General features: G+C 43.4%; 1 pseudogene; it reads right to left on the reverse strand.

The window, feature by feature from the left end:
• The window catches only part of LOC141076209 (uncharacterized), a 40,035-nt pseudogene extending 14,773 nt beyond the window's left edge, over positions 1–25,262 (reverse strand).
• Positions 25,263–27,162: the final 1,900 nt, after the last annotated feature.

Raw genomic sequence — 27,162 nt, forward strand, 5'->3', positions numbered from 1 at the left:
CCTCAGACACAGGGTCCTGACAGCGATCACTAGAGGTCTTCTTCACCACTGTGTAATCCTGGTTATGGAGAGACACATTAATAAATCTCACTACAGACATTTCCAGAGTCCTCACCTCTCCAGTTCTGTCCATCTGTTATTCCCATAGATAAGAATGATGTAATGTGACGTCATCAGAATCTCTCACCTCTCCAGTGAGCCGGAAGAGGATCTCTAGGGTGAGGTGTAATATCCTCTCCGCCATCTTGTCTCTGTCCATATCCATCCTTGATGGGTAAATCAGGAATATTTTCTTTTGCAGAAGATCTTCACTGAGAGGATCCGATATTGTAGAGAACTGAATGAGAAGAAGATGATGCGATGTAACACTGTGCTTGAGAGCGGGCCCACCTGGAGCTACTGTCAGGGCTGGCGTTTGTACGTCACATGTATCAGAGTGCAGGGAGTGAGTCATGTGACCGCTCTTCAGTCTGTGGAGGAGAGGGGGAAGGAAGGTCACTCACCCAATCCAGGATGAGCGCGCTCTCCTTCAAAGCTCCCTGATGCAGAGAAGTCATCAGCCCCAAACGCCTGGACGCAGCGGGGCTTGCTCTGCCTCTGACTGTGAGCTGAGCTCACTGTCTGCACTCTTCTGCCTGGAAGGAGCCTGACAGCCAAGGAGGCTAGGAGCAGCACTGAGGACCAGGGACACACTGGACACAGCATGAGGACTGATGAGTATCTTGGCACATGTCATTTACTATTTGATATGTCTAATCTGTTGGTCGAATATATACATACAGATATATAAAGCAATGAAGGTTCTTAAAGGGGTTGTTCACTACTTTAAATTAACCCCCCAATGTATCCCCCTGGCGCCCCTAATGAATTTTGTAAATACCTCATGTTGCCTATTCTGCCTGTGAGCGTCGCTATCGCTGGCCGCTCACAGGCAGCACATGACCCCTGGCTGCAGCCGGCTCTTGCTTCCGCTGACGTCCCGACTAGTGCTGGCAGCAGCCGGGGGTCCATCTTCCTCCTTCCGCGCTGGCTGCCAGGCTGTGGGCGGGGATATCCCCCCGCGTCACACCCGGCATCCACCAAGCGCCCATTCATTGATAAAGCGTGCAGTGGATGCTGGGTGTGACCCCGGGGGTAACCCCGCCCACAACCCAGCAGCCACTGCGGGGACCCAGCGCTGAGTCACGCCTCACTTGTGACATCAGCGCTGGGTTACGTGCTGCCTGTGAGCGGCCAGCGATAACACCACTCACAGGCAGTATAGGCAACATGAGGTATTTACAACATTCATTAGGGGCCCCGGGGGGATACATTGGGGGTTAATTTAAAGTAGTGCACACGTTGCTTATTCCATTGTGGATTTTTCTGCACGGACTCTGCAGAATCCACAGGTAAAGCGACCTGTGTTTTACCTGCGGGTTTCCTGCGGATTTAGTGTGGATTTGCTCTGCGTTTTTACACCTGTGGATTCCTATAATGGAATAGGTGTAAAAACGCTGCGGAATCCGCACAAAGAATTGACATGCTGCAGAAAATAAACCGCTGTGTTTCCGCGCTGAATTTTCCGCAGCATGTGCACAGCGGTTTTTTTTGCTCACTATGGGCCTGATTCACCGTCTCTCCTGCCTTGATTGACATGGCTGACGTCTCCTGTGTCATCCACTGTCTGTCCAGCTCTCGCACCTGCACAGGAGGGAACAGGAGCTGCGCAGCGCAACAGACTGGATGACATAGGAGGCGTCAGCCACGTCAGTAAAGGCAGGAGGATGGCAATTGTGGGGTCAGAGGAGGCGCTGAGCAGGGACCATAGACACTCATCCGACTGGACGCTGCCGATTAGCTTACGAGAAGGAGAATGATTATTTTCTTAAGTTTGCGAGCGGCTGGAATCTTGCAGGATGGCTTTTTAAATGTGGCTAAAAGGCGGTGGCTACAGGTCTTACAGATTAAAGGGAGCCTTTCAGCATGCTGTCCCCATATAAGGTCCGGCCAGCATCGCCCTCACATACAGTGTTCTAGAATGCTCTCTATACGTCCTCAATTCTCTATGCAAGGCACAAAAAAGAGCTTTTATTATACTCACAGACGGCGCGGTCTGGGCATCTCTAGTCTTGATCCGGTGCCTACCCTCTTCTTGTGATCGCTGTCCCGCTTCGTGTGGAGGATGCGTCCTACATCATGCATTCAGTGTCCTCTAGCGCACTCCTGTGCAGGCGCACTTATCTTTGCCCTACTGAAGTCAGAGCACAGTATTGTAGTGCGCATGCGCCGGCTTTACTTCCAGGTCATCAGCGCCCTTTAGCCTTTCCCAGCACATACGTACTACAGTACATAGCTCTGCTTTCAGCAGACCAGAGAAAAGTGCGCCTGCACAGGAGCACAATGGGTGACACTGTGTGGATGACTAAGGACGTGTCATCCAGATGATGCAGTTATGGAGAATGGCGATCATAAGTCAAGACCAGCTATGCCTTGGTGAGCGCCATTGGTGAGTATAATGAGAGGTCATTTTTATGCCTTGCAGAGGCGATTGGGAAGCATTACACTATAGAGTCTGCCTATGGGGAAGCATTACACTATAGAGGCTGCTATGGGGGTGCATTATACTATAGAGGCTGCCTATGGGGGTGCATTATACTATAGAGGCTGCCTATGGGGAAGCATTACACTATAGAGTCTGCCTATGGGGGTGCATTACACTATAGAGTCTGCCTATGGGGATGCATTACATTATAGAGGCTGCCTATGAGGGTGCATTACACTATAGAGGCTGCCTATGGGGATGCATTACACTATAGAGGCTGCCTATGGGGATGCATTATACTATAGAAGCTGCCTATGGGGATGCATTACATTATAGAGGCTGCCTATGGGGATGCATTACACTATAGAGGCTGTCTATGGGGGTGCATTATACTATAGAGGCTGCCTATGGGGATGCATTATACTATAGAGGCTGCCTATGGGGATGCATTACATTATAGAGGCTGCCTATGAGGGTGCATTACACTATAGAGGCTGCCTATGAGGGTGCATTACACTATAGAGGCTGCCTATGGGGAGTGCATTACACTATAGACTCTGCTTATGGGGATACATTACACTATAGAGGCTGCCTATGGGGAAGCATTACACTATAGAGGCAGCCTATGGAGATGCATTACGCTATAGAGGCTGCCTATGGGGATGCATTACACTATAGAGGCTGCGCATGGGGAAGCATTACGCTATAGAGGCTGCCTATGGGGATGCATTAAATTATAGAGGCTGCCTATGAGGGTGCATTACACTGTGTGGGGCCAAGAAAGGGGCCCTGTACTATGGGAACACTCCGTCTCCTCACTGCCTGTCCTCCATAGTGGGGTCGTATGTATCTATTACAGGAAACAGAAATGTGATGATTCTTACACAGAGTCTCAGTGCAGAAGGGCTTAATGTCCCCCGCGCTCAGTAATGGGGAATCTCCACATACCTCCACCTGCAGAGCCGCACTCCACATATATGGCTGCTCTGTGCACAGGACCTGTGATGAGGTCACAGGAGGGGAGGAGTCAGGGGTCACATGATCTCCGGAGTGCAGACCTCCATGGAGGCTTCTCCTCAGTCAGTGACATTCCCGCCATTATTTGCGCCTCACTACTGGCACAATTACCCCGCGCCGCCTTCTCTACACAGTGTTATGTGTGGAATGTAACGTGTGATTTCTCTCGAGGGAAATAGACCCCACACAGGAGGGAATTCTCACCAGTTACCGGCCGTCTACTATATGGCGGCATATGATTGTGCTATCGACTCCACACCAGGAGCTAAAATGCCCAAATCTCGGTTATTTCCTCCTTCCAGAGTCCGGCTGAGGCCGGGGTCACACATAACATATACAACAATCGGTCGGTGTTTCAGGGCCGAGAATCACAGAAATGTTCCCTGATCAGGGATCCGTGTGTCCTCCGTGTGCAGAGCGAGGATGCGATCTCCTCACATCAAAGTGTCCGTGTGGCGAGATTTTACTGCAGAATGGACATTTCACTGATCCATGGCCTGAAATATTATAGGTCTTTATAGTTCATACAGATAGAGATGGCAGAATCGCCGATAATTCTGTAAAATCATTACAGAACCCGACAGGAGAGGAGACATAGTTCACATACAATAAACCATTGCAGAACCATTAGATTTATAGATGTCAGTGACTAATAGTGTCAGTACTATGTGTACTATGGCTAGAGGAGCACTAGCGTGAGGGCAAAGGACACTGCTTCCGAGACACGAGGAGCGTGCTCCTCTAGACCCATTACCCCGGAACCGCTACTGCGGAGCCAGGGAAGGTTCCCCCTGGAACGCTGTGCCCTGTTAACCGTCACAGGGCGCAGCACACATTAGACTGCCGCTCTGAGCATGTACTGCCTCTGCACTTACAGTCGCCACTAACCAGCCTGAGCTTGGTGCTGGAAAGCACACTGTGCACGGCGCCATACGGACGGACGCTGCTACACATGCGGTACTGTGATGCCTGTGCTGACTGGCGCTAACGGATGAGAGACTGAATGCACTGTGGCGCTAGGTAGTACCAGTACTAGGTGCTGACTCTAACTCTGTGACCCTAACTCATACACAACCGAGGGAGGGGAGTCATAATGAGTCATTCACCTGTCTCATACAGCCATCATCACACACACCACTATAACAATAAGAATTAATCTCTATCATAGCACATAGCGGGGCGGCCATGCAAGGCTTTTATAGCCACGACCTTCCAGGACCTTCCTGATGGTCGAATCAGAGCAGGAGCTGGACCTAAGCATGTGACCTCCGATCTCCAATGAGAGATCATCCCACGGGCATGCTCAGTGGACCGAAAGGAGGACTTAGTCCCTGGAGTAGCTCGCTGCTGACCAGCATACTAAGTCGCCAGGAGCAAAGGTTGGAGCAGGACGCCGGTGCATGTCAGCGGAGACCCTCATTCTCTCCTTGGAGGCCCGGATGGCATCCTGAGTGCAATCCCAAATGTCACGAGCCTCCACCACCCAGTCTGCCACCCTGGAATTGGTGGACAACACGGGCATAGGGGCAGGGATGCGCGGAAGCTGGCCATAATTAAGTAGGAATAGGGTCTAGCCGGTGGAATCGGCCACAGTATTGCTCAAAGCAAACTCTGCCCATGGTAGCAGGGATGCCCAGTCATCTTGCCTGACCGAGACAAAATTTCGTAGGTATGTGACCATGGTCTGGTTGGTTCTCTCTACCAACCCGTTCATCTCGGGATGATAGGCCGAGGAGAGATTTAGCTCAATGCTGAGCAGACTACAGAGCTCTCTCCAAAATGGAGATGCAAACTGGGGACCCCAGTCACTGACTATCTTGTCTGGCATTCCATGCAAGCGAAAGACAAGTTTAATGAACAATGCTGCCAGGCCTTGTGCAGAAGGTAGCCGCGAGAGTGGCACCAGGTGCACCATCTTGGAGAAATCATAGAATCGTAGAGTAGGAAGAGACCTCCTGGGCCATCTGGTCCAACCCCCTGCTCAAAGCAGGATTCGCTAAATCATGCCAGACAGATGTCTGTCCAGCCTCTGTTTGAAGACTTCTGTTGAAAGAGAACTCACCACCTCTCGTGGCAGCTTATGCCACTCATTGATCACTCTGTCAAAAAGTTTTTTCTAATATCTAATCTGTGTCTCCTCCCATTCAGTTTCATCCCATTGCTTCTAGTCTTTCCTTGTACAAATGAGAATAAAGTTGATCCTTCTACAATGTGACAGCCCTTTAGATATTTGTAGACAGCTATTAAGTCTCCTCTCAGTCTTTTCTTCTGCAGACTAAACATTCCCAAATCCTGCAACCTTTCCTCATAAGACAGGGTTTGCAGACCGGTCACCATTCTGGTCGCTCTTTTCTGAACTTGCTCCAGTTTGTTGATGCCTTTTTTAAAATGTGGCGCCCAAAACTGGACACAATATTCCAGATGAGGTCTGACCAAAGAGGAGTAGAGGGAAATAATGACTTCACGTGATCTAGACTGTATGCTTCTGTTAATACATCCTAGAATTGCGTTTGCCTTTTTTGCTGCTGCATCACACTGTTGACTCATATTCAGTCTGTGATCTATTAGTATACCCAAGTCTTTTTCACATGCAGCGTCGGACTGGCCCACCGGAGAACCGGTGGATTCTCCGGTGGGCCCTGGCATCTGGTGGGCCCTGGCACCTGCTGGCATACAGGGCCAGCAGTTGCCTAGGGCCCCCGCTGCTCCATGGCCCCCCGCCAGTGGTGTGTCGCACACCATGCAGCTGCTATGGGGGCCCCTGCCAGCGGAGCAGCAGCGGGTGTCAGGAGGCAGGAGCCCCTGTCCCCGCTGCTAAAGAGAAATGAATATTCACCGCGAAGCAGTGAATATCATTTCAGGTCTCCACCCCCAGAGGCCCCGCCCCCAGCCCAGTGAGCCGCTCTGCATCAGGGCCGGCGCCGCCCTCAGTCCTCTCTGCTCCTGGCTCACAGCCAGTGCGTGATGACGTCACTACATCGCGCACCCGCTGTGTGTCTGGCAGAGGGGGCAGCTCCTGACACTGAAGCCGGCTGCCGGAATCAGCGTGGGAGCGAGGAGGAGAGGTGAGTATTGTGTTTTGGTTTTTTTTTAATATCTCTCTCGCTCTCTCTATTGGTCTCTCTCTATCTATCTATCTCTATATCTCTATATATCTCTCTTATATCTATCTATCTTTCTATCTCTATCTATTATCTATATCTATCTATCTATCTCTATATCTATCTCTTATCTATATCTATCTCTATCGCTCTATCTTTATATCTATCTTTCTATCTCTACATCTATCTCTATATCTATCTATCTATCTATCTCTATATCTTTCTATATATATCTCTATATCTATCTATTATGTCTATCTGTCTATCTCTATATCTATCTATCTTACTCTATCTCTATATCTATTATCTCTATATTATCTATCTAGCTACCATCTATATCTATCTATCTTTCTATCTCTATCTATTATCTATATCTATCTATTTCTATATCTATCTCTATCGCTCTATCTTTATATCTATCTTTCTATCTCTACATCTATCTCTATATCTATCTATCTATCTATCTCTATATCTTTCTATATATATCTCTATATCTATCTATTATGTCTATCTCTATATCTATCTTACTCTATCTATCTCTATATCTATTATCTCTATATTATCTATCTAGCTACCATCTATATATATCTATCTTTATCTATATATATCTCTATCTAATATCTATATCTATCTATCTCTATACCTATCTATCTATTTATCTATCCGTTATCTATCTCTATATCTTTTCTCTGTATCTATCTATCTCTATATCTATTTCTCTCGCTATCTATCGCTCTATCTCTATATCTATCTCTATATCTATCTTTATATCTATATCTATATATCTATCTCTATCTATCTCTATATCTATATCTATTTCTCTCTATATCTATCTCTATATCTCTCTCTATAGCTATCTATCTATATATATCTATCTATCTCTATATCTATCTCTCTGTATATCTATCTATCGTTCTATCTCTATATCTATCTTTCTATCTCTATATCTATATATCTATCTATCTTTCTCTATCTATTTATCTCTATATCTTTTCTCTGTATCTATCTCTCTCTATATCTATATCTATCTATCTCTATATATATCTATTATCTCTATATCTATATCTATTTCTCTCTATATCTCTCTCTATATCTATCTATTTATCTCTATCTCTATATCTATCTCTCTGTATATCTATCTATCTTTCTATCTCTATATCTATCTATCTTTATCTATCTATCTATCTATTTATCTCTATCTATTATCTATATCTATCTCTATCTATCGCTCTATCTCTATCTTTCTATCTCTACATATATCTCTATATCTATCTTTCTATCTCTATATCTATATATATATATCTATCTATCTTTCTCTATCTATTTATCTCTATATCTTTTCTCTGTATCTATCTCTCTCTATATCTATATCTATCTATCTCTATATATATCTATTATCTCTATATCTATATCTATTTCTCTCTATATCTCTCTCTATATCTATCTGTTTATCTCTATCTCTATATCTATCTCTCTGTATATCTATCTATCTTTCTATCTCTATATCTATCTTTCTCAATCTATCTATCTATCTATCTCTATCTATTATCTATATCTATCTCTATCTATCTATCGCTCTATCTCTACATCTATCTCTATATCTGTCTTTCTATCTATCTCTATATCTATATCTATCTATTATGTCTATCTATCTAGCTATCTCTATTATCTATATCTACCTATCTCTATATCTTTCTGTCTTACTCTATCTCTATATCTATCTGTTATCTCTATATTTATTATCTATCTTTATCTATCTATCTCTATCTATTATCTATATCTATATCTCTCTATCTATTTATCGATCTCTGTATCTATCTCTCTCTATATCTATCTCTCTCTATATCTACCGCTCTCTCTATCTCTATCTATCTTTATATCTATATCTATCTATCTCTATATCTATTATCTCTATATCTATCTACCTATCTATCTCTATCTATTATCTATATCTATATCTATCTATTTATCGATCTCTGTATCTATCTCTCTCTATATCTATCTCTCTCTATATCTACCGCTCTCTCTATCTCTATCTATCTTTATATCTATATCTATCTATCTCTATATCTATTATCTCTATATCTATCTACCTATCTATCTCTATATCTATCTCTATATCTGTTTCTCTCTATATCTATCTCTACATCTCTCTCTCTATAGCTATCTATATATTATCTCTATATCTATCTATCTATATATTATCTCTATATCTATCTATCTCTATATCTATCTGTTATCTCTATATCCATATCTATCTCTATATCCATATCTATCTCTATATCTATCTATCTCTATATCTATCTTTCTATCTAACACCATATCTCTATATCTATCTCTATATCTCATTATCTATCTCTATCTCTCTCTCTTTATCTATCTATCTATTGATCTATCCATCTATCTCTATATCTATCTCTGTATCTATCTATTATATCTATTATCTCTATTATCTATATCTATCTATCCATCTATCTATCTAGCTATCTCTATCTATCTCTATATCTCTCTATATCTATCTTTCTAACTCTATATCTATCTATCTCTATACATATCTCTATATCTAGCTATTATCTCTATATATATCTCTATATCTATCTTTCTATATCTATCTGTCTCTATATCTATCTATCTCTATATCTATTATCTCTATATCTATCTATCTCTATATATATATCTATATCTATTTTTATTTATAGCCATCTATCTATATATATTTATCTCTATATCTATCTATATATGTCTATATTATTATTATTATTATTATTATTATATCTGTATATCTGTCTATTATCTATCTCTATCTATATATCTCTATATCTTTCTATCTATAGCTATCTATCTATCCATTATCTATTTTCTATCTATCTCTATATCTATCTACCTATCGATCTATCTATATTTCTTTCTATATCTATCTTTATATCTATCTCTATCTATCTCTATCTATCTCTATGAATCTTTCTATCTATATCTATCCATTATCTACTTTCTATCCATTATCTACTATCTATCTCTGTATCTATCTATTTCTACATCTGTCTTTCTATCTATATCTATCTAACTCTATATATCTATATAGCATTATTCCCTATGAGGGGGGCAGTATTATACCCTATGAGGGGGCAACATTATACCCTATGAGGGGGCAGCATTATACCCTATGAGGGGGGCAGCATTATACCCTATGAGGAGGCAGCATTATTCCCTATGACGGGGTGCATTATTCCCTATGAGGGGGGCAGTATTATACCCTATGAGGAGGGCAGCATTATTCCCTATGACGGGGTGCATTATTCCCTATGAGGAGGCAGCATTATACCCTATGAGGAGGGCAGCATTATTCCCTATGAGGGGGTGCATTATTCCCTATGAGGGGGGCAGTATTATACCCTATGAGGGGGGCAGTATTATACCCTATGAGGGGGCAGCATTATACCCTATGAGGGGGTGCATTATTCCCTATGAGGGGGGCATTATTATACCCTATGAGGGGGGCAGTATTATACCCTATGAGGGGGGCAGTATTATACCCTATGAGGGGGGCAGTATTATACCCTATGAGGGGGTGCATTATACCCTATGAGGGGGTGCATTATACCCTATGAGGGGGTGCATTATTCCCTATGAGGGGGGCAGGATTATACCCTATGAGGGGGGCAGTATTATACCCTATGAGGGGGTGCAATATACCCTATGAGGGGGTGCATTATACCCTATGAGGGGGTGCATTATACCCTATCATTATACCCTATGAGGGGGGCAGTATTATACCCTATGAGGGGGTGCATTATACCCTATCATTATACCCTATGAGGGGGGCAGTATTATACCCTATGAGGGGGTGCATTATACCCTATGAGGGGGTGCATTATACCCTATCATACCCTATGAGGGGGGCAGTATTATACCCTATGAGGGGGGCAGTATTATACCCTATGAGGGGGGCAGTATTATACCCTATGAGGGGGTGCATTATACCCTATCATTATACCCTATGAGGGGGGCAGTATTATACCCTATGAGGGGGGCAGTATTATACCCTATGAGGGGGTGCATTATACCCTATCATTATACCCTATGAGGGGGGCAGTATTATACCCTGTGAGGGGGGCAGTATTATACCCTATGAGGGGGTGCATTATACCCTATGAGGGGGTGCATTATACCCTATCATTATACCCTATGAGGGGGGCAGTATTATACCCTATGAGGGGGGCAGTATTATACCCTATGAGGGGGGCAGTATTATATTCTATGAGATGGCTGCATTATATTCTATGAGATGGCTGCATTATATTCTATGAGGGGTCTACATTATATTCTATGAGGGGGCTGCTTTATATTCTATGAGGGGGCTACCCCAACTCCTGCTACATAATTAAGACATGTACAACCTTATATTATACCCGGATATTAGTGTGTTTTACCGCACAATTGGTGGTCTGGTATTTTTTATCTATTCAGCTACATAGTGGGCCCCAAGAATGATTTTCTCTGGTGGGCCCAAGGTGTTCCAGTCCGACACTGTTCACATGTGCTGTCGCTTAGCCCTATTCCTCCCATTCTGTATATGCTTTTTTCATTTTTATTGCCCAGATGTAGTACTTTGCATTTTTCCCTGTTAAAAACCATTCCATTAGTTGCTGCCCACTTCTCCAGTTTATTTAAATCTTTTTGAATCCTCGCTCTCTCTTCTCTAGTATTAGCTATCCCTCCTAGCTTTGTGTCATCAGCAAATTTAATCAGTTTACCCTCAATTCCTTCATCTAAATCGTTGAAAAAGATGTTGAACAATACAGGGCCCAGGACAGAGCCCTGTGGTACCCCACTTGAGACATTCTTCCAACTGGATGTGCAGCCATTTATGACCACTCTTTGGGTCCAATCACTAAGCCAGTTTTAAATCCACCTTACAGTTGCCTTGTCCATTTCATACCAAGTCATTTTTGTTCAATAAGGATTGTGTGAGATACTTTGTCAAATGCTTTGCTGAAGTCAAGATATACTATATCTACAGCATTTCCCTGATCCACCTGATCAGTGATTCTGTCATAGACGGAAATTAAGTTAGTCTGGCATGATTTATTAGTTACAAACCCATGCTGACTGTTTAATCACTTCATTCTTATCCAGGTACTGACATACATGTTGTTTAATAATTTGTTCAAAGATCTTTCCTGGTATAGAAGTCAGACTCACCGGCCTATAGTTGCCTGGGTCCACCTTCTTCCCCTTTTTGAAGATTGGAACATTTGCTCTTCTCCAGTCTTCTGGGACTTCTCCTGTACTCCAAGAATTTTCAAATATTATGGAGAGGAGTTCAAAAATTTCTTCTGCTATCTCCTTCAGTACTCTGGGGTGTAGTTCATCTAGACCTGGAGACTTGAATTCATTTAGGTTAGCTAAGTGTTTCCTCACTATCTTTCTGTTTATAGATATCCTGGATTCCTCTATTCCCTTAATAGGACAGTGAAAAACAGTTGATGTTACATTTCCTTTCTGAGAGAAAACAGATGCAAAATAGGAATTTAAAAGTTTGGCCTTCTCAACATCCTTTCTTACCATTTCATCATTTTCATCCGGTAAAAATCCTATAGCATCTTTGACTTTTCTTTTACTTTTGACATATCCCCAAAATCCTTTATTATTGCTTTTGACGTCTCTTGCAAGCCTCAGTTCATTGTCAGCTTTAGCTAATCTGATTTGTGCCCTGCAAGTTCTGCAAACAGCATTATATTATTCTTTAGCTGTGCCTCCCTCTTTCCATTTTATAAACATTTCATTCCTCCTTTTTAGCATGTGCTTAAGTTCTGTGTTCATCCATCCTGGTTTCCTTAAATGCTTCCTATTCTTCCATCTTTTTGGAATTGTTAACAATTGTGCTTGGAAATTTCATTTTTAAAGATTTCCCATCCTTCCAGGACAGTTTTGTCCTTAAGGATAACCAGCCATTGGATCCCTCCAATTCTCTTTCTGAATCCCTTAAAATCTGCCTTTCTGAAATCTAACCTTGACGTCTGAGTCTTCACAGGTCTTCCTCCTCTAGTTATCCAAAATTCTAAAATAGCACGGTCGCTACCTCCTAGGGTACCAGCCACTTTTACCTCCTCAACCATTTCCTCCCTGTTTATAAGGATTAGATCCAAGGTAGCAGATCCCCTTGTTTTCTCCCCTACCTTTTGGAAGATAAAGTTGTCAGCAAGAGAGGATAAGAATTTCCTTGACCTGTTAGTTTTGCCTGAGAGAGATTCCCAACAAATGTCTGGATAGTTGAAATCTCCCATGACAACTATGTCATATTTTTTGGAGAACATGGCCATTTGATGCATAAAGAGTTCATCCATATCTTCAGCTTGCACAGGCGGCCTGTAGTAAATGCCTACAATGGTGCCCTTTCCATTGTTCTGTCCTTGTATTCTTACCCAAACAGTAAGTAAGTCCTTGTATTCTTACTCTCAACAGGGAATCCCCCATGACCACCACTCTCCGTTTCTTCTTCACAACATTTTTCTTTCTCCATCCAGGAGGATTCTGAAGGCGTACAAGGTTGCTGTTTGTGGGCAGAGTCTTATCCTGATGTATTTCTTCATCATTCTCCTGCGTAAGAGCCTGGTACTGGTTCCTGAGCAGTATGGGTGCTGACTGCCTCCCGATCCTCTGTTTCTCTGGGTCACATGTCTCCAATTCCTCTTGGTATAGTTCATACCTTAGTTTCTGTAATGTTTGGAGGATTGTGTTTGTGTGACTACGTTTGTGAGCCTCTTCTAGTGCGCTTTGTTTTGATTAATTTCCTCTATTTGGTGTAGTGTTGGTTTTTTATTCTGGGACGCTATTTTACCCTGGATGTCGGCGCACCATACTGTAGATACGGACACATCAGGTGTGATATTAATTGTGAAATATTCTGATAATGCTTCCTGCAATTGGGGCCTAATTTTATGGGATGTGATTCGGTAGTTATTTACTCTCCATGGGGAATATGTCGGATAGTTGTATCCCTCTGTAATTTGACCGGAGACCGGGGCGTGGTCCGACCAGGTTATGTTCCCTATCATGGCCTTTTGGATGTCCTGTAATAACCATTTATCTGTGACCATTAGATCAGTTCTGGAATAACTTCTATGGTAGTGTGAGTAGAAGGTGTAATCCCGCTTGGAGGCGTGTAGAACCCGCCAGACATCATAGAGTTGGGGTGGAGAGGTGCCCTGTGTCAGGTCAGGTGCATATGGGTCACCCTCCCAGGACTGTGGGGTACTCGGTACTGGGCCGGTATCAGCAGGATGTGTCACAGCAGCAGTGACCTGGTCCGTGGCCCTGGGCGCCCAAGTAATAGGGGAGATTGAATTGTGGAAATGCAGTGGATTAGATAAATAGTTCGTGATGCCACCTGTGGTGTTCGGCAACTGAGTTGTTAGGCCGACGCTGCATGCAGATCCTCTGGGACTGGTGGTGTGGTGCAGCAAAGATGTTAAATCTCCCCACAGGTGGAGCTGTAGTCCCAGGGCACTGTAAAAAGGAGATAATAGTAGGGAGACGTGGATGGTGCAGAAATGTAGCAGTGTTGAGGATGTTGGCGCCGGAATGAGTGGAGGACACAAGGGCTTGTAGTTCCAAAGCTTTACTCACAGTCTGTAGTACGTACAGGTGCCTGCCTCCGTGCTGTGTCCTCCAGGTCAGGGGCTCAGTCAACCTCCAGGCAAGATGGAATGCTCCATTCCAACACTCCGCCAACATGTACCTTTCTGAACGTCTCCTCTATAGCGCCTTTGAGTGAAGTACTCCCAGTACTGAGTTACACTGGAGTTCCTCCTGTCAGATGTTCCCAAGAACTATACTTATATGGCAGACAGCTGTAGCCTGCTTTGGGGACTCCTTACTCCTAAGTCCCGGCTCACTATCCAAGTTGCTGTTGTGCCCTCAAGTCTTAGATGGGAGTAGTGCATTTACAGCCCACTACTCCTCCGGTGTCTGCTGTAGGACCATTAGTATCTATACAACCTCAGGGACCGGGCCTCGGCCTTGCGCTTAGAACTTCTAGGCATCGTTCTCTCCTAACCCACGTCCTCTGTTCCCTTTTACTCCTACGTTCCGTACTAGTCTTTCCTTCTTATAGAAGATCAGGTTTCTCTTCAATGTCTGTCTCTCTTTCTTTCCTTTCCCGTGCCAGCAGACCCAGATCACTGTCATCTGCTGCAGCACTTCCTTCCTCCATCCCTCTCTCAGGGATCTCCTGACTCACTCTCTCTCTAACTGACCGACTGACTGCTTGACTGCCCGAAATCCTAAACCTTGCCGCTCTTTTTATGTTAGGAGTGGCGGAAGGCACTAAAAATAAATAAATAATTAAAGTGCCTTCGCCACTCGGGGTCCACCGTGCGGTGGATGGCAAAACCGCTGCTGGGAGAGACAGAGCACTAATATGCACAGGGTTCTAACTCACCCAGATGCAATAAGGCAAGCCCTGTTAAAGTACACAGAGCTGCAGGGAAAAATAACACAAAATAGTGTCGCTGAGCCTGTTTACAGCACAGGATCTCAGCAGCACACGTGCGGTAGCCGGAAACCGGAGTAGTTAAGGATAGTCACTACAACCGAGCGGACTTACCGTGTACACGTGTGCTCGGCGTCGCAACTGCGCACGCCTGGAAAGGCTGCAACCGCAAATATCGCAAGCGCGATGCAGGACGCTAAGCTGCTGGAAGATGGAGCTTGTGCGCGTTGGCGCAGGTGCTGACAGAATACCACTCACTCACACAGACGTAATAACCGAGGGAAGGGGTTTCATAATGAGTCAGTGACCAGTCCAAGCATCCGTCACCATACACACAGCAGCAGTATAAAAATACTAGCGCATGGCATAGCGGTCATGCGCACTTTTTATAGCGTACGGGACCTGCTAGAAATCTCCAGAGCCCTGAGCTAAGCCAATGGAATCAGGAGCAGGACCTGAGCACCTGACTCCTGAACTCCAATGGGAGCTCGTCCCGTGGGCATGCTCAGAAGTTGGAAAAAAGGACTTAGCCTCTGGAGACAAATATGAGAACCTGGATTCCCACATAGGCAGCATAGAACCCAGATTCTTAACATTACCCCCCTCCTAGGGCCCCCTCCTCCCTGAACCTTCCGATCAGGGGAGACGAGATCGAAAGGCCTCAGGAGAGACAACCAGGAGACAATAGGAGTGGGAGTTTTAGGAGGAGGCCACCGTGTAACTGCGGGCGTAGCCACACTCCACTTGGGAAGGCTATCCCGAGCACACAGGGTGCATGCTCGAATAAACTTTTTTACATCCCGAGCCCTGTGCGGCCACCAATACGAACCGGCCAGAGACTTCGTGGTCTGCATATAGCCACGATGGCCGTCCGCATTGGGCGCGTGTGCCCACGCGAGGACTTTAGACCGCTGGCAAGGAGGGACAAAAGCCTCGCCTACCGACTCATCGTCAGACCACTGCGGGGCGCTGTCTTCCGGAGAAGCAGCAGGTGGATGAAAACAACCGCATATGGACTCATGAGCCTGACATGTCTCAGAAATGGCGCGAGACACTTCCATGGGCTCGGGTGGCGGAACTTCTGGCTCAGACGGATCCAGAGATTCAAAAAATTTTGGAGCCGGGGTACCTCTCTGTTTGGAATGAACTCGCTCCAAACCACGCTCCGAAAATCGGAGGTCAATCCGCGAGGAGATTGATATTAACTCCTCGAGACTGGTAGGAATTTCTCTCGTGGAGAGAGCATCCTTTACATGCTCCGCTAATCCCTTCCAGAAGACAGGAATCAGAGCCTTGTCGGACCACTCCAACTCGGACGCCAGTGTCCGAAAATGGACGGCGTATTGACTGACCGAGAGTGATCCTTGAGACAAGGAGAGCAGTTGGAGAGAGGTATCGTGTGTAACCCGCGGACCAAGAAACACCTGCTTGATAGCAGTTAGCAGATTAGCTGCGGTCCGGATATCAGGGTCACCACGCTCCCATAGTGGCGTAGCCCATTCCAGCGCCTTACCCGACAGTAGGGATATAATAAAGGCCACCTTGGCCCGCTCTGTAGGGAATTGCGCAGCCAGCAGCTCCAGGTGGATCGAGCACTGGCTGATAAAACCTCTACAGGAGGCGCCATCCCCAGAATATTTTTCGGGTAACGGGAGGCGGGTAACTGTCGGCGTAAAGGCGGACATGGACATACGCCCTACCGCGTCCGTGAGTGCTTGGACAGCAGCCTCTGTGGCCTGCGAAGCTGCGAGAGCTCGCTCAAGGGTAGCCAAGCGAGTCTCGAGCTGTCGCACGCACTGCAACAGTTGCTGCTGATCTGCCATCTCCAGCCAGACCCTGGTGCTATTATTATGTTAGGAGTGGCGGAAGGCACTAAAAAAATAAATAATTAAAGTACCTTCGCCACTGCTGGGAGAGACAGAGCACTAATATGCACAGGGTTCTAACTCACCCAGATGCAATAAGGCAAGCCCTGTTAAAGTACACAGAGCTGCAGGGAAAAATAACACAAAATAGTGTCGCTGAGCCTGTTAACAGCACAGGATCTCAGCAGCACACGTGCGGTAGCCGGAAACCGGAGTAGTTAAATACAGTCACTACAACCGAGCGGACTTACCGTGTACACATGTGCTCGGCGTCGCAACTGCGCACGCCTGGAAAGGCTGCAACCGCAAATATCGCAAGCGCAATGCAGGACGCTAAGCTGCTAGAAGATGGAGCTTGTGCGCGTTGGCGCAGACAGAATACCACTCACTCACACAGACGTAATAACCAAGGGAAGGGGTTTCATAATGAGTCAGTCACCAGTCCAAGCATCCGTCACCATACACACAGCAGCAGTATAAAAATACTAGCGCATGGCATAGCGGCCATGCGCACTTTTTATAGCGTACGGGACCTGCTAGAAATCTCCAGAGCCCTGAGCTAAGCCAATGGAATCAGGAGCAGGACCAGAGCACCTGACTCCTGAACTCCAATGGGAGCTCGTCCTGTGGGCATGCTCAGAAGTTGGAAAAAAGGACAGCCTCTGGAGACAAATGTGAGAACCTGGATTCCTGCATAGGCAGCATAGAACCCAGATTCTTAACATTTTATGTATTCTAATTCCACCCGCCTCCCAGCACGTTTCGTGTTCCAAGCAGGGAGCCACAATGTGACTTTGCTACACTACTTTGTGGTGTGGGATGCAGGTGTTGGAGTGTGGTCAGGAGCCTCCAACTTACCTGGATAGTGGGGTACCACACCTCAGTAGGAGGTGCAGAACCTCTGTGGCAACTGAGCCCTCAGGGGCGCCACACTTATACTTGCGTTTTGTTGCTTTGCTTCTCCGGGCTCCTGGGTGAAGAGCTGCCTGATCTCTCCTGTGCCTGCTCTGCTGCACTCATGCTCCTATCCGGTGAGGTCTGACCTGGTGTCAGGAGATCAGACCCCCCACAGTTCTTCATATTGCCGCTGGCTGCATGGTGAGTGCTGCGGCGGCCATCTTGGATTTTCCCAGGCGCCGGCACAAAGAACGGTATCCTGCCCGGCGCTGCGCCCCATCAGTGCCCGGACCCCGTCTGAGGTCGTGGTGAGTGGAATTGCGGGTTTGTTCCCCGTGCCCCCTCAGCTCCTCATCCAGACACGACCCAGTGTCCTTATTATATAAGCTATTCATCTATAAGTGCACAGCATCTATTCCCCTTATAAACTGATATCCAGTGATACATCTACAATCCGTTTACATATATCTACAGTGGGGCAAAAAAGTATTTAGTCAGTCAGCAATAGTGCAAGTTCCACCACTTAAAAAGATGAGAGGCGTCTGTAATTTACATCATAGGTAGACCTCAACTATGGGAGACAAACTGAGAAAAAAAAATCCAGAAAATCACATTGTCTGTTTTTTTTTCATTTTATTTGCATATTATGGTGGAAAATAAGTATTTGGTCAGAAACAAAATTTCATCTCAATACTTTGTGATATATCCTTTGTTGGCAATGACAGAGGTCAAACGTTTTCTGTAAGTCTTCACAAGGTTGCCACACACTGTTGTTGGTATGTTGGCCCATTCCTCCATGCAGATCTCCTCTAGAGCAGTGATGTTTTTGGCTTTTCGCTTGGCAACACGGACTTTCAACTCCCTCCAAAGGTTTTCTATAGGGTTGAGATCTGGAGACTGGCTAGGCCACTCCAGGACCTTGAAATGCTTCTTACGAAGCCACTCCTTCGTTGCCCTGGCGGTGTGCTTTGGATCATTGTCATGTTGAAAGACCCAGCCACGTTTCATCTTCAATGCCCTTGCTGATGGAAGGAGGTTTGCACTCAAAATCTCACGATACATGGCCCCATTCATTCTTTCATGTACCCGGATCAGTCGTCCTGGCCCCTTTGCAGAGAAACAGCCCCAAAGCATGATGTTTCCACCACCATGCTTTACAGTAGGTATGGTGTTTGATGGATGCAACTCACTATTCTTTTTCCTCCAAACACGACAAGTTGTGTTTCTACCAAACAGTTCCAGTTTGGTTTCATCAGACCATAGGACATTCTCCAAAAACTCCTCTGGATCATCCAAATGCTCTCTAGCAAACTTCAGACGGGCCCGGACATGTACAGGCTTAAGCAGTGGGACACGTCTGGCACTGCAGGATCTGAGTCCATGGTGGCGTAGTGTGTTACTTATGGTAGGCCTTGTTACATTGGTCCCAGCTCTCTGCAGTTCATTCACTAGGTCCCCCCGCGTGGTTCTGGGATTTTTGCTCACCGTTCTTGTGATCATTCTGACCCCACGGGGTGGGATTTTGCGTGGAGCACCAGATCGAGGGAGATTATCAGTGGTCTTGTATGTCTTCCATTTTCTAATTATTGCTCCCACAGTTGATTTCTTCACTCCAAGCTGGTTGGCTATTGCAGATTCAGTCTTCCCAGCCTGGTGCAGGGCTACAATTTTGTTTCTGGTGTCCTTTGACAGCTCTTTGGTCTTCACCATTGTGGAGTTTGGAGTCAGACTGTTTGAGGGTGTGCACAGGTGTCTTTTTATACTGATAACAAGTTTAAACAGGTGCCATTACTACAGGTAATGAGTGGAGGAAAGATGAGACTCTTAAAGAAGAAGTTACAGGTCTGTGAGAGCCAGAAATCTTGATTGCTTGTTTCTGACCAAATACTTATTTTCCACCATAATATGCAAATAAAATGAAAGAAAAACAGACAATGTGATTTTCTGGATTTTTTTTTCTCAGTTTGTCTCCCATAGTTGAGGTCTACCTATGATGTAAATTACAGACGCCTTTCATCTTTTTAAGTGGTGGAACTTGCACTATTGCTGACTGACTAAATACTTTTTTGCCCCACTGTATGTATGAAAACCAGGAGAAAGAATAAGAGCATGCGATAAATGGCATATGAAATAGTCACATTTTATTAGAATAAAGTACTACAGATAATACATATGTAACAATGTGCTAGTCAGACAGAATAGACGGTATCAACCCAAAATACCCTACTCCTCCACCAAGGTGGAAAGGTAGCCCCAGTGTGCTGCATCCCCATATGGGCCCATGTCCTGCAAGTAATAGTATCATAGAAGCGCCCAAACAGTAAGTCCAAGATTAAATATCCAGAGGTGAAGGAGGAGTAGGGTATTCTGGGTTGATACCGTCTATTCTGTCAGACTAGCACATTGTTACATGTGTATTATCTGTAGTACTTTATTCTAATAAAATGTGACTCTTTTATATGCCATTTATCGCATGCTCTTATTCTGTCTCCTGGTTTTCACAGTGTATTTTGAGCTTGTGCAATTGGCGCTGGTGTTTGGGTTGCTCTTCCCCATCTCCATTACGGCACATTATGTCCAAGAGATTTTTGTTGCCAATACATCTATGTATGGATTTATCTTATACTCAATAAATACGGTGCACTTATCTCATCCCCACCTTGATAGTGACGCTCTCTTAGGATACATGTTGCTCTATGATGGCACTTTTGCACATAGCCACGAGATGGCGCTACAACATTTGACATTTGCCTGAATTTTTATATCTACACATGATTTACAAAAATTATATTTTCTTGTGGTAACTCTATACTATTTACCATTAGAAGCTGTGTATTTTTGTAATTATCTGTATGTATACATGATTGATTACTTCTGTCTCTGTAAAAACAATCCCCTTTAACCCTTTCTGACATCGGGTGTAAATCTACTTCCTCCCTTTGATGTGGGCTCCGGCAGTGAGCTTACAACTTTTACGGCACATGTCAGCTGTACTGAACAGCTGCCATTTGCCCCTAACAGCGGCATTTAAAGCTCACTTCCAGCAAGCATGCCGGAAATCCCACCCATCGATGACCTCATCACATGATCATGGGTCACCGATGGGTTGGCATGAAAACCAGAGGTCTCCAGCAGATCTCTATGCTTCTGACTTCCGTAATGCTGTGAGCGCCGCCCGCTAGGCAAAACTGCATGGACCAGGGATCGTCCCGCCGAACTCCCGCTCTCCTATTAACATGGGCAAAACGCTACTCAGACAACACAACACAGTGTGGCCATGCTTTATTGTACCACAGAACAGGCAGATAACACATAGAACATGAAGAAAAGATGAGGTGGCACTCACCAGTGTAAAAAGTCTGTTCTTTATTGATCAAGCAGTTCACAGCATGTCCTCAGGGAGTATGGGAGATGGAGTATGCGAGTGACGACGGCCATTTTGCGCTTCTACGGGTCCACACTTTCTTTACTTGGTGTGCACCCAAAGTGTCCAGTTACATGATCAAGGATAAGCGCACAATAAAAGTCACTATTACCGGCTTACACAAACAAAAGTCTGTTTTTTTGACCAACTAGAAATCAACACTTAAATTTAAAGCCAACATACAGATAACATTCTATTATTCTTCATTTGCTAAAAAATAGTCATCTGGTTATTTAAGATACAATGCTGTATGTTTTCACAATGCCAAAAGTAAAAAAAAAAAATGTTTCTAAAAATATAAAAAAAAGATAAAAGTTCAAGTCACCCCCCTTTCGCCCCTTTCAAAATAAAACAATAACAAAAATCAAACATACACATATTTGTTATAGCCGCGTTCAGAATCGCCCGATCTAAAAATATAAAAAAGAATTAACCCGATCGCTAAATGGTGTAACGAGAAAAAATGTCAAAACGCCAGAATTACTTTTTTTTGGTCGCCACAACATTGCATTAAAATGCAATAAAGGACGACCAAAAGATCGTATCTGCACCAAAATGGTTTCCATTAATAACGTCAGCTCGGCGCACAAAAAATAAGCCTTCACCCAACCCGAGATCATGAAAAATGGAGACACGACGGGTATCGGAAAATGGAGCAATTCTTTTATACTTTACCTAATAAAGAGGAATTATTTTTACTGATACAGTGGGTATGGAAAGTATTCACACCCCTTTAAATTTTTCACTCTTTGTTTCATTGCAGCCACTTGGTAAATTCAAATTCATACTATCTATTCCTGACACTGGAGGGGCTTATACACTTCAGAAGTATATAGTTTGAGGTCTGGGATCTGTCAATATGGGGCTAGTTTTCTGACAGTTTCGAATAACATGATACATGATTTTAGCTTTTTTTTCGTTTAGTCTCTTGAATATAGGTCAATATTAAATATTCTCTTGATGAGTCGTCTTTAGTGAGAATGATGAAACCCATAGAAATGAGAGTGAGTGTGTAAACTTCACCTCACCCTATATACTGAGATGTGTGGTATATGTTTTTTCTATTAGTCACCTACTGACTAACCTTCAGGGGGTGAATTATGGGTATAGCTTTACATTTGGAATTAATAAAGTTTAGTTTTATCCTTTTGTCAGCAAACATGAGGAATGACAAGAGACAACCCATTTATGAAGATTCAGTTGTGGTAAAAACTATTCCAACATTATGAACATAAAAAAGGCTTCTCCCCTATGTGACATCTCTGATGTTTATTAACAGTTGATTTCCAAGTAAATATATTTCCCACATTAAGAAAATGGCTTCTCCTCTGTGTGACTGCTTTGATGGCGATCAAGAAGCACTTTCTGGTTAAAATATTTCCCACATTCTGAACATGAAAAAGGCTTCTCCCCTGTGTGAGTTCTCTGGTGCTTAACACAATTTGATTTCTTGCTAAAACATTTCCTACATTCTGAACATGAAAAAGGCTTCTCTCCTGTGTGAGTTCTATGGTGCATAACAAAATGTGATTTATGTGCAAAACATTTCCCACATTCTGAATATGAAAAAGGCTTCTCCCCTGTGTGGATTCTCTGGTGCTGAACACAATTTGATTTATTGTTAAAACATTTCCCACATTCTGAACATGAAAAAGGCTTCTCCCCTGTGTGAGTTCTTTGGTGCATAACAAAATGTGATTTATGTGCAAAACATTTCCCACATTCTGAATATGAAAAAATATTCTCCCCTGTGTGGATTCTCTGGTGCTTAACACAATGTAAATCATTGTTAAAACATTTCCCACATTCTGAACATGAAAAAGGCTTCTCCCCTGTGTGAGTTCTCTTGTGGGTAATCAATTGTGATTTTTGTGCAAACGATTTCCCACATTCTGAACAGGAAAAAGGCTTCTCCCCTGTGTGAGTTCTTTGGTGGGTAACTAATTTTGATTTATGTGCAAAACACTTCCCACATTCTGAACATGAAAAAGGCTTCTCCCCTGTGTGAGTTCTCTGGTGCCTAACACAATCTGATTTATTGCTAAAATATTTCTCACATTCTGAACATGGAAAAGGCTTCTTCCCTGTGTGAGTTCTCTGGTGGGTAACAAAATTTGATTTCTGTGCAAAATATTTCCCACATTCTGAACAGAAAAATGGCTTCTCCCCTGTGTGAGTTCTCTGGTGGTTAATAAAATGTGATTTCCGTGTAAAATATTTCCCACATTCTGAACATGAAAAAGGTTTCTCCCCTGTGTGAGTTCTCTGGTGGTTAACAAAATGTGATTTCCGTGTAAAATATTTCCCACATTCTGAACATGAAAATGACTTATTTGCTTTAGAAGCAGATTGTTTTTTAATGCCTCTTTTGTAACATTGATTTTCTTTTATAGTCGGTAATGAATCAGAAGATGGGACGTGTTTCATAGGATCAGATGACAGATCTTGGCTGTGAATGGATGATGGTATATCTGGAGTCACTTCAGTTGTATCTTGTAGGATCTCAAGATCATCTGATTTAAAAATTGAAGATGTCAGCTGTCCCTCTGATCTCCTGGTACAGTCATCTGCTAAGATAATAAACTATTACTTTTAAATAAAATATCCTTGAGTTTTATATTTTTGAACATTTCTACTTAAACTGTCCATAAAAATGGCAAGCTATGTAAAAAAACTTTTAATTATTTATCCAAGACAATGACAGTTCACAGTCTAATAGAAAACCTTGTTGGATGAACCAGTAGTGTGTGGTGTTCAACTGTTGGTTCATTCTGCCTCCCAAATATCGAATAGAAAAAAAACCAATCGATGTTATGTAGGCGAAAATAATACCAATTCTCATCTCAGAAAAAACAAGTCCCCACTCAGGTCCATCATCTGTCAATGGAAATACAGAGGTTCCCACACTATTAGTGGCTCAAAGGCTGCTGAAAAGCAACAAGGTTTCCATAAACCAAAAAATAAGGAAAAAAGCAGCACACTCCATTTACCGTATCATAAAAAACCTCCTTTATTTCCGAAAAGCATACATGGACAAGGTTTGTGAGGGCAGGATAAGTGCAGGCATGCAGGCAAGAAACAGGACTACTGCCGTTTCGCATTAAACACGCTTCCATGGGTCCAGATCACAACTGGGGACTGCAACCCTCAGCTGTCAGCTTCAGCAAGGCTGGTTATCAAGAATAGAGGGGTCCTCACACTGTTTTTTTTAATTATTTAAATAAATAATTTTAAAAAACCATGTGGGGTCCCCCCCATTGTTGACAACCAGCCTTGCTGAAGCTGACAACTGGGGGCTTTGCCCGGTTCTTCCTACTTGCCCTGTAGTGATGGCAAATGGGGTTCATATTTGTGGGGTTGATGTCACCCTTGTATTGTCAGGTGACATCAGGCCCATGGATTAGTAATGGAAAGGTGTCTATAAGACTTTCTATTACTAATCCTATAGTTATATGGTAAATAAAGACACAGCCAGAATAAAGTCTTTTATTAGAAATGAAACAAAACACAGGGCAAGTGTGAAGAGCCGGGCAAAGCGTCAGAATTTCTGGGTTTTCTGGGCAGCTGCGGGCTGGTTATTGTTTAATCTGTATTTGTAGTTTTCAGTTAATGAGATTCTCGTGCTCTGGGGCGGGGCTGTGGGTTGGGCTGTGGGCGGGGCCTTATGTGGTGTTCTGCGTACATATTAATCTGTATTGGCTTATGACACTGATCCATCAGTGACCTGCCCCCTATTTTACATAAAAAAATTACATCCAGAAAAATGTCACCAGCGATGGCGGCGCCTGCATAGTACTATCTATAAGTAAGAGATAGATGCTACTGGACAGGCGCTGCCAGTGTCATTTGTAAATTTTTTTTCTCTAAGCCTCACAATAGCCACAATATTATAGGCATTATCACCAATAATATCAATGCTATTATATGCATTATGTAATAATGGGGGCAGGTCAGTGAGGGGTCAGCGACCTGTCATAAGCCAATACAGATGAATATGTAATCGGAGAACCACAGAAAGCCCCGCCCACAGCCCCGCCCACAGGAGAGATTGTGCAGTAATCTGAATTCCTTAGGATGGAAAACAATGTAATGTATGACGTGGAGTGACTCCATGACACCAGGGCTGGAGCCAACACATCTCCTGCAGGCGGGAATAAATGTATATTACAGCCCTCAGCCACGCACAGCTTAGAGATCTATCAGGGCACAGGTGGAATGTTTGTACTTTAGCAAAGGTGAAATAAATTGTATAAAAATAAATTGTCCAGCACAATCAGAAATGAAGTCCTAAAAAAAAAGTGCTAAAAAGACAGAGCAACAATGCTAATAATAGTAAAATAATTGTTATTGAATAATAATAAATAAAATCTGAATTAATATGCAGCTGGATCAAACTGGAGCACGTGTGGAAAATATATGAAAAATGTATTACAGTAAATAAAGCCACAATATTCACAATAGAATAGAAAAATCCTAATACACACTGTCAGTATAAAGCACATTATATAAACTGCCCCTATCATTGTTAATATGGAGGGAATCAAATATCAAAAATATATATGAAATCACAAAAACGGAAAGTGCTGCATTGTGCAAATGTGAAGAGTGTTATAAGCAAAGTGCTCTAGTGCCAAAGGTGCTATACAGAAACCAGTGCCACAATCGCTGTGTGATAAAGTGCTAATAGTGCAGACACATCATGGGGCATATAACTACAATGTGCCTGTAATAAGGATCAGGTCCATGGGACCCTGGCAGCACACTGTGTATCTCGGTGATACAAGCACATGCACTTTATCCTCGGGTACTTTTGCTGCAGCACTTTGCACCGGATACTTATTACAGGCACATTGTAGTTATTTGCCCCATGATGTGTCTGCACTATTAGCACTTTATCACACAGCGATTGTGGCGCTGGTTTCTGTATACCACCTTTGGCACTAGAGCACTTTGGTTATAACACTCTTCACACTTGTACAATGCAGCACTTTCCGTTTTTGTGATTATATATATAGGGGCAGTTGATATAATCTGCTTTTATACTGACAGTGTGTATTAGGATTTTTCTATTCTATTGTGAATATTGTGGCTTTATTTACTGTAATACATTTTTCATATATTTTCCATACGTGCTCCAGTTTGATTCAGCTGCATATTAATTCAGTTTTTATAATTTAATAACAATTACTTTAATATTATCATTATGTTTTTCCTGTAGTTTATCACAATCCTCCTTGAAATTACCGTATTTTTTGGACCATAAGACGCACCTAGGTTTTAGAGGAAGAAATTAGGAAAAAAAATTGAAGCAAAAAAAATGTGGTCAATTCTGTACTTAATATCCCCTATCCTGGTATATATGGCCGTGACGTGGCGGGATGGCTTGTACATTATTTTGATCAAAATTATGTTTACTAAACACCCTTATTATTATTATTATTACCTTTATGCATTATTTGCAGTATATTTTTTACTCTTAGTTCAGGATATTTGTGTTTTTTGCTTTCTCTGGTTAATGGTCATGTGTTGATATGCACTTACATTGTGCATACACATTAACTTACTTTTCTCAGCTCAGATTTGTTTTTTATTCATTTCATTGTGCATTCAGTGCATATATGGGTGTGACCGCCCTCTTTCTGAGCTGGGAAAGCCATCCAGTCTGGCCTAAGCTGTTACAAGTGGTTCAGCCGCTCGACCCTTATTCACATTCACGCCACTTGGCAAGTGAAAAGGTTTTAAATACTGGAGTAGGGACTGTCCCACAAGGGTTGCCGTGACGTGGCGGGATGGCTTGTACATTATTTTGATCAAAACTATGTTTACTAAATACCCTTATT

The sequence above is a fragment of the Dendrobates tinctorius genome, unplaced genomic scaffold, assembly GCF_039654945.1.
Source record: "Dendrobates tinctorius isolate UK_male_01 unplaced genomic scaffold, ASM3965494v1 ptg000395l, whole genome shotgun sequence".
Lineage (NCBI taxonomy): Eukaryota > Metazoa > Chordata > Amphibia > Anura > Dendrobatidae > Dendrobates > Dendrobates tinctorius.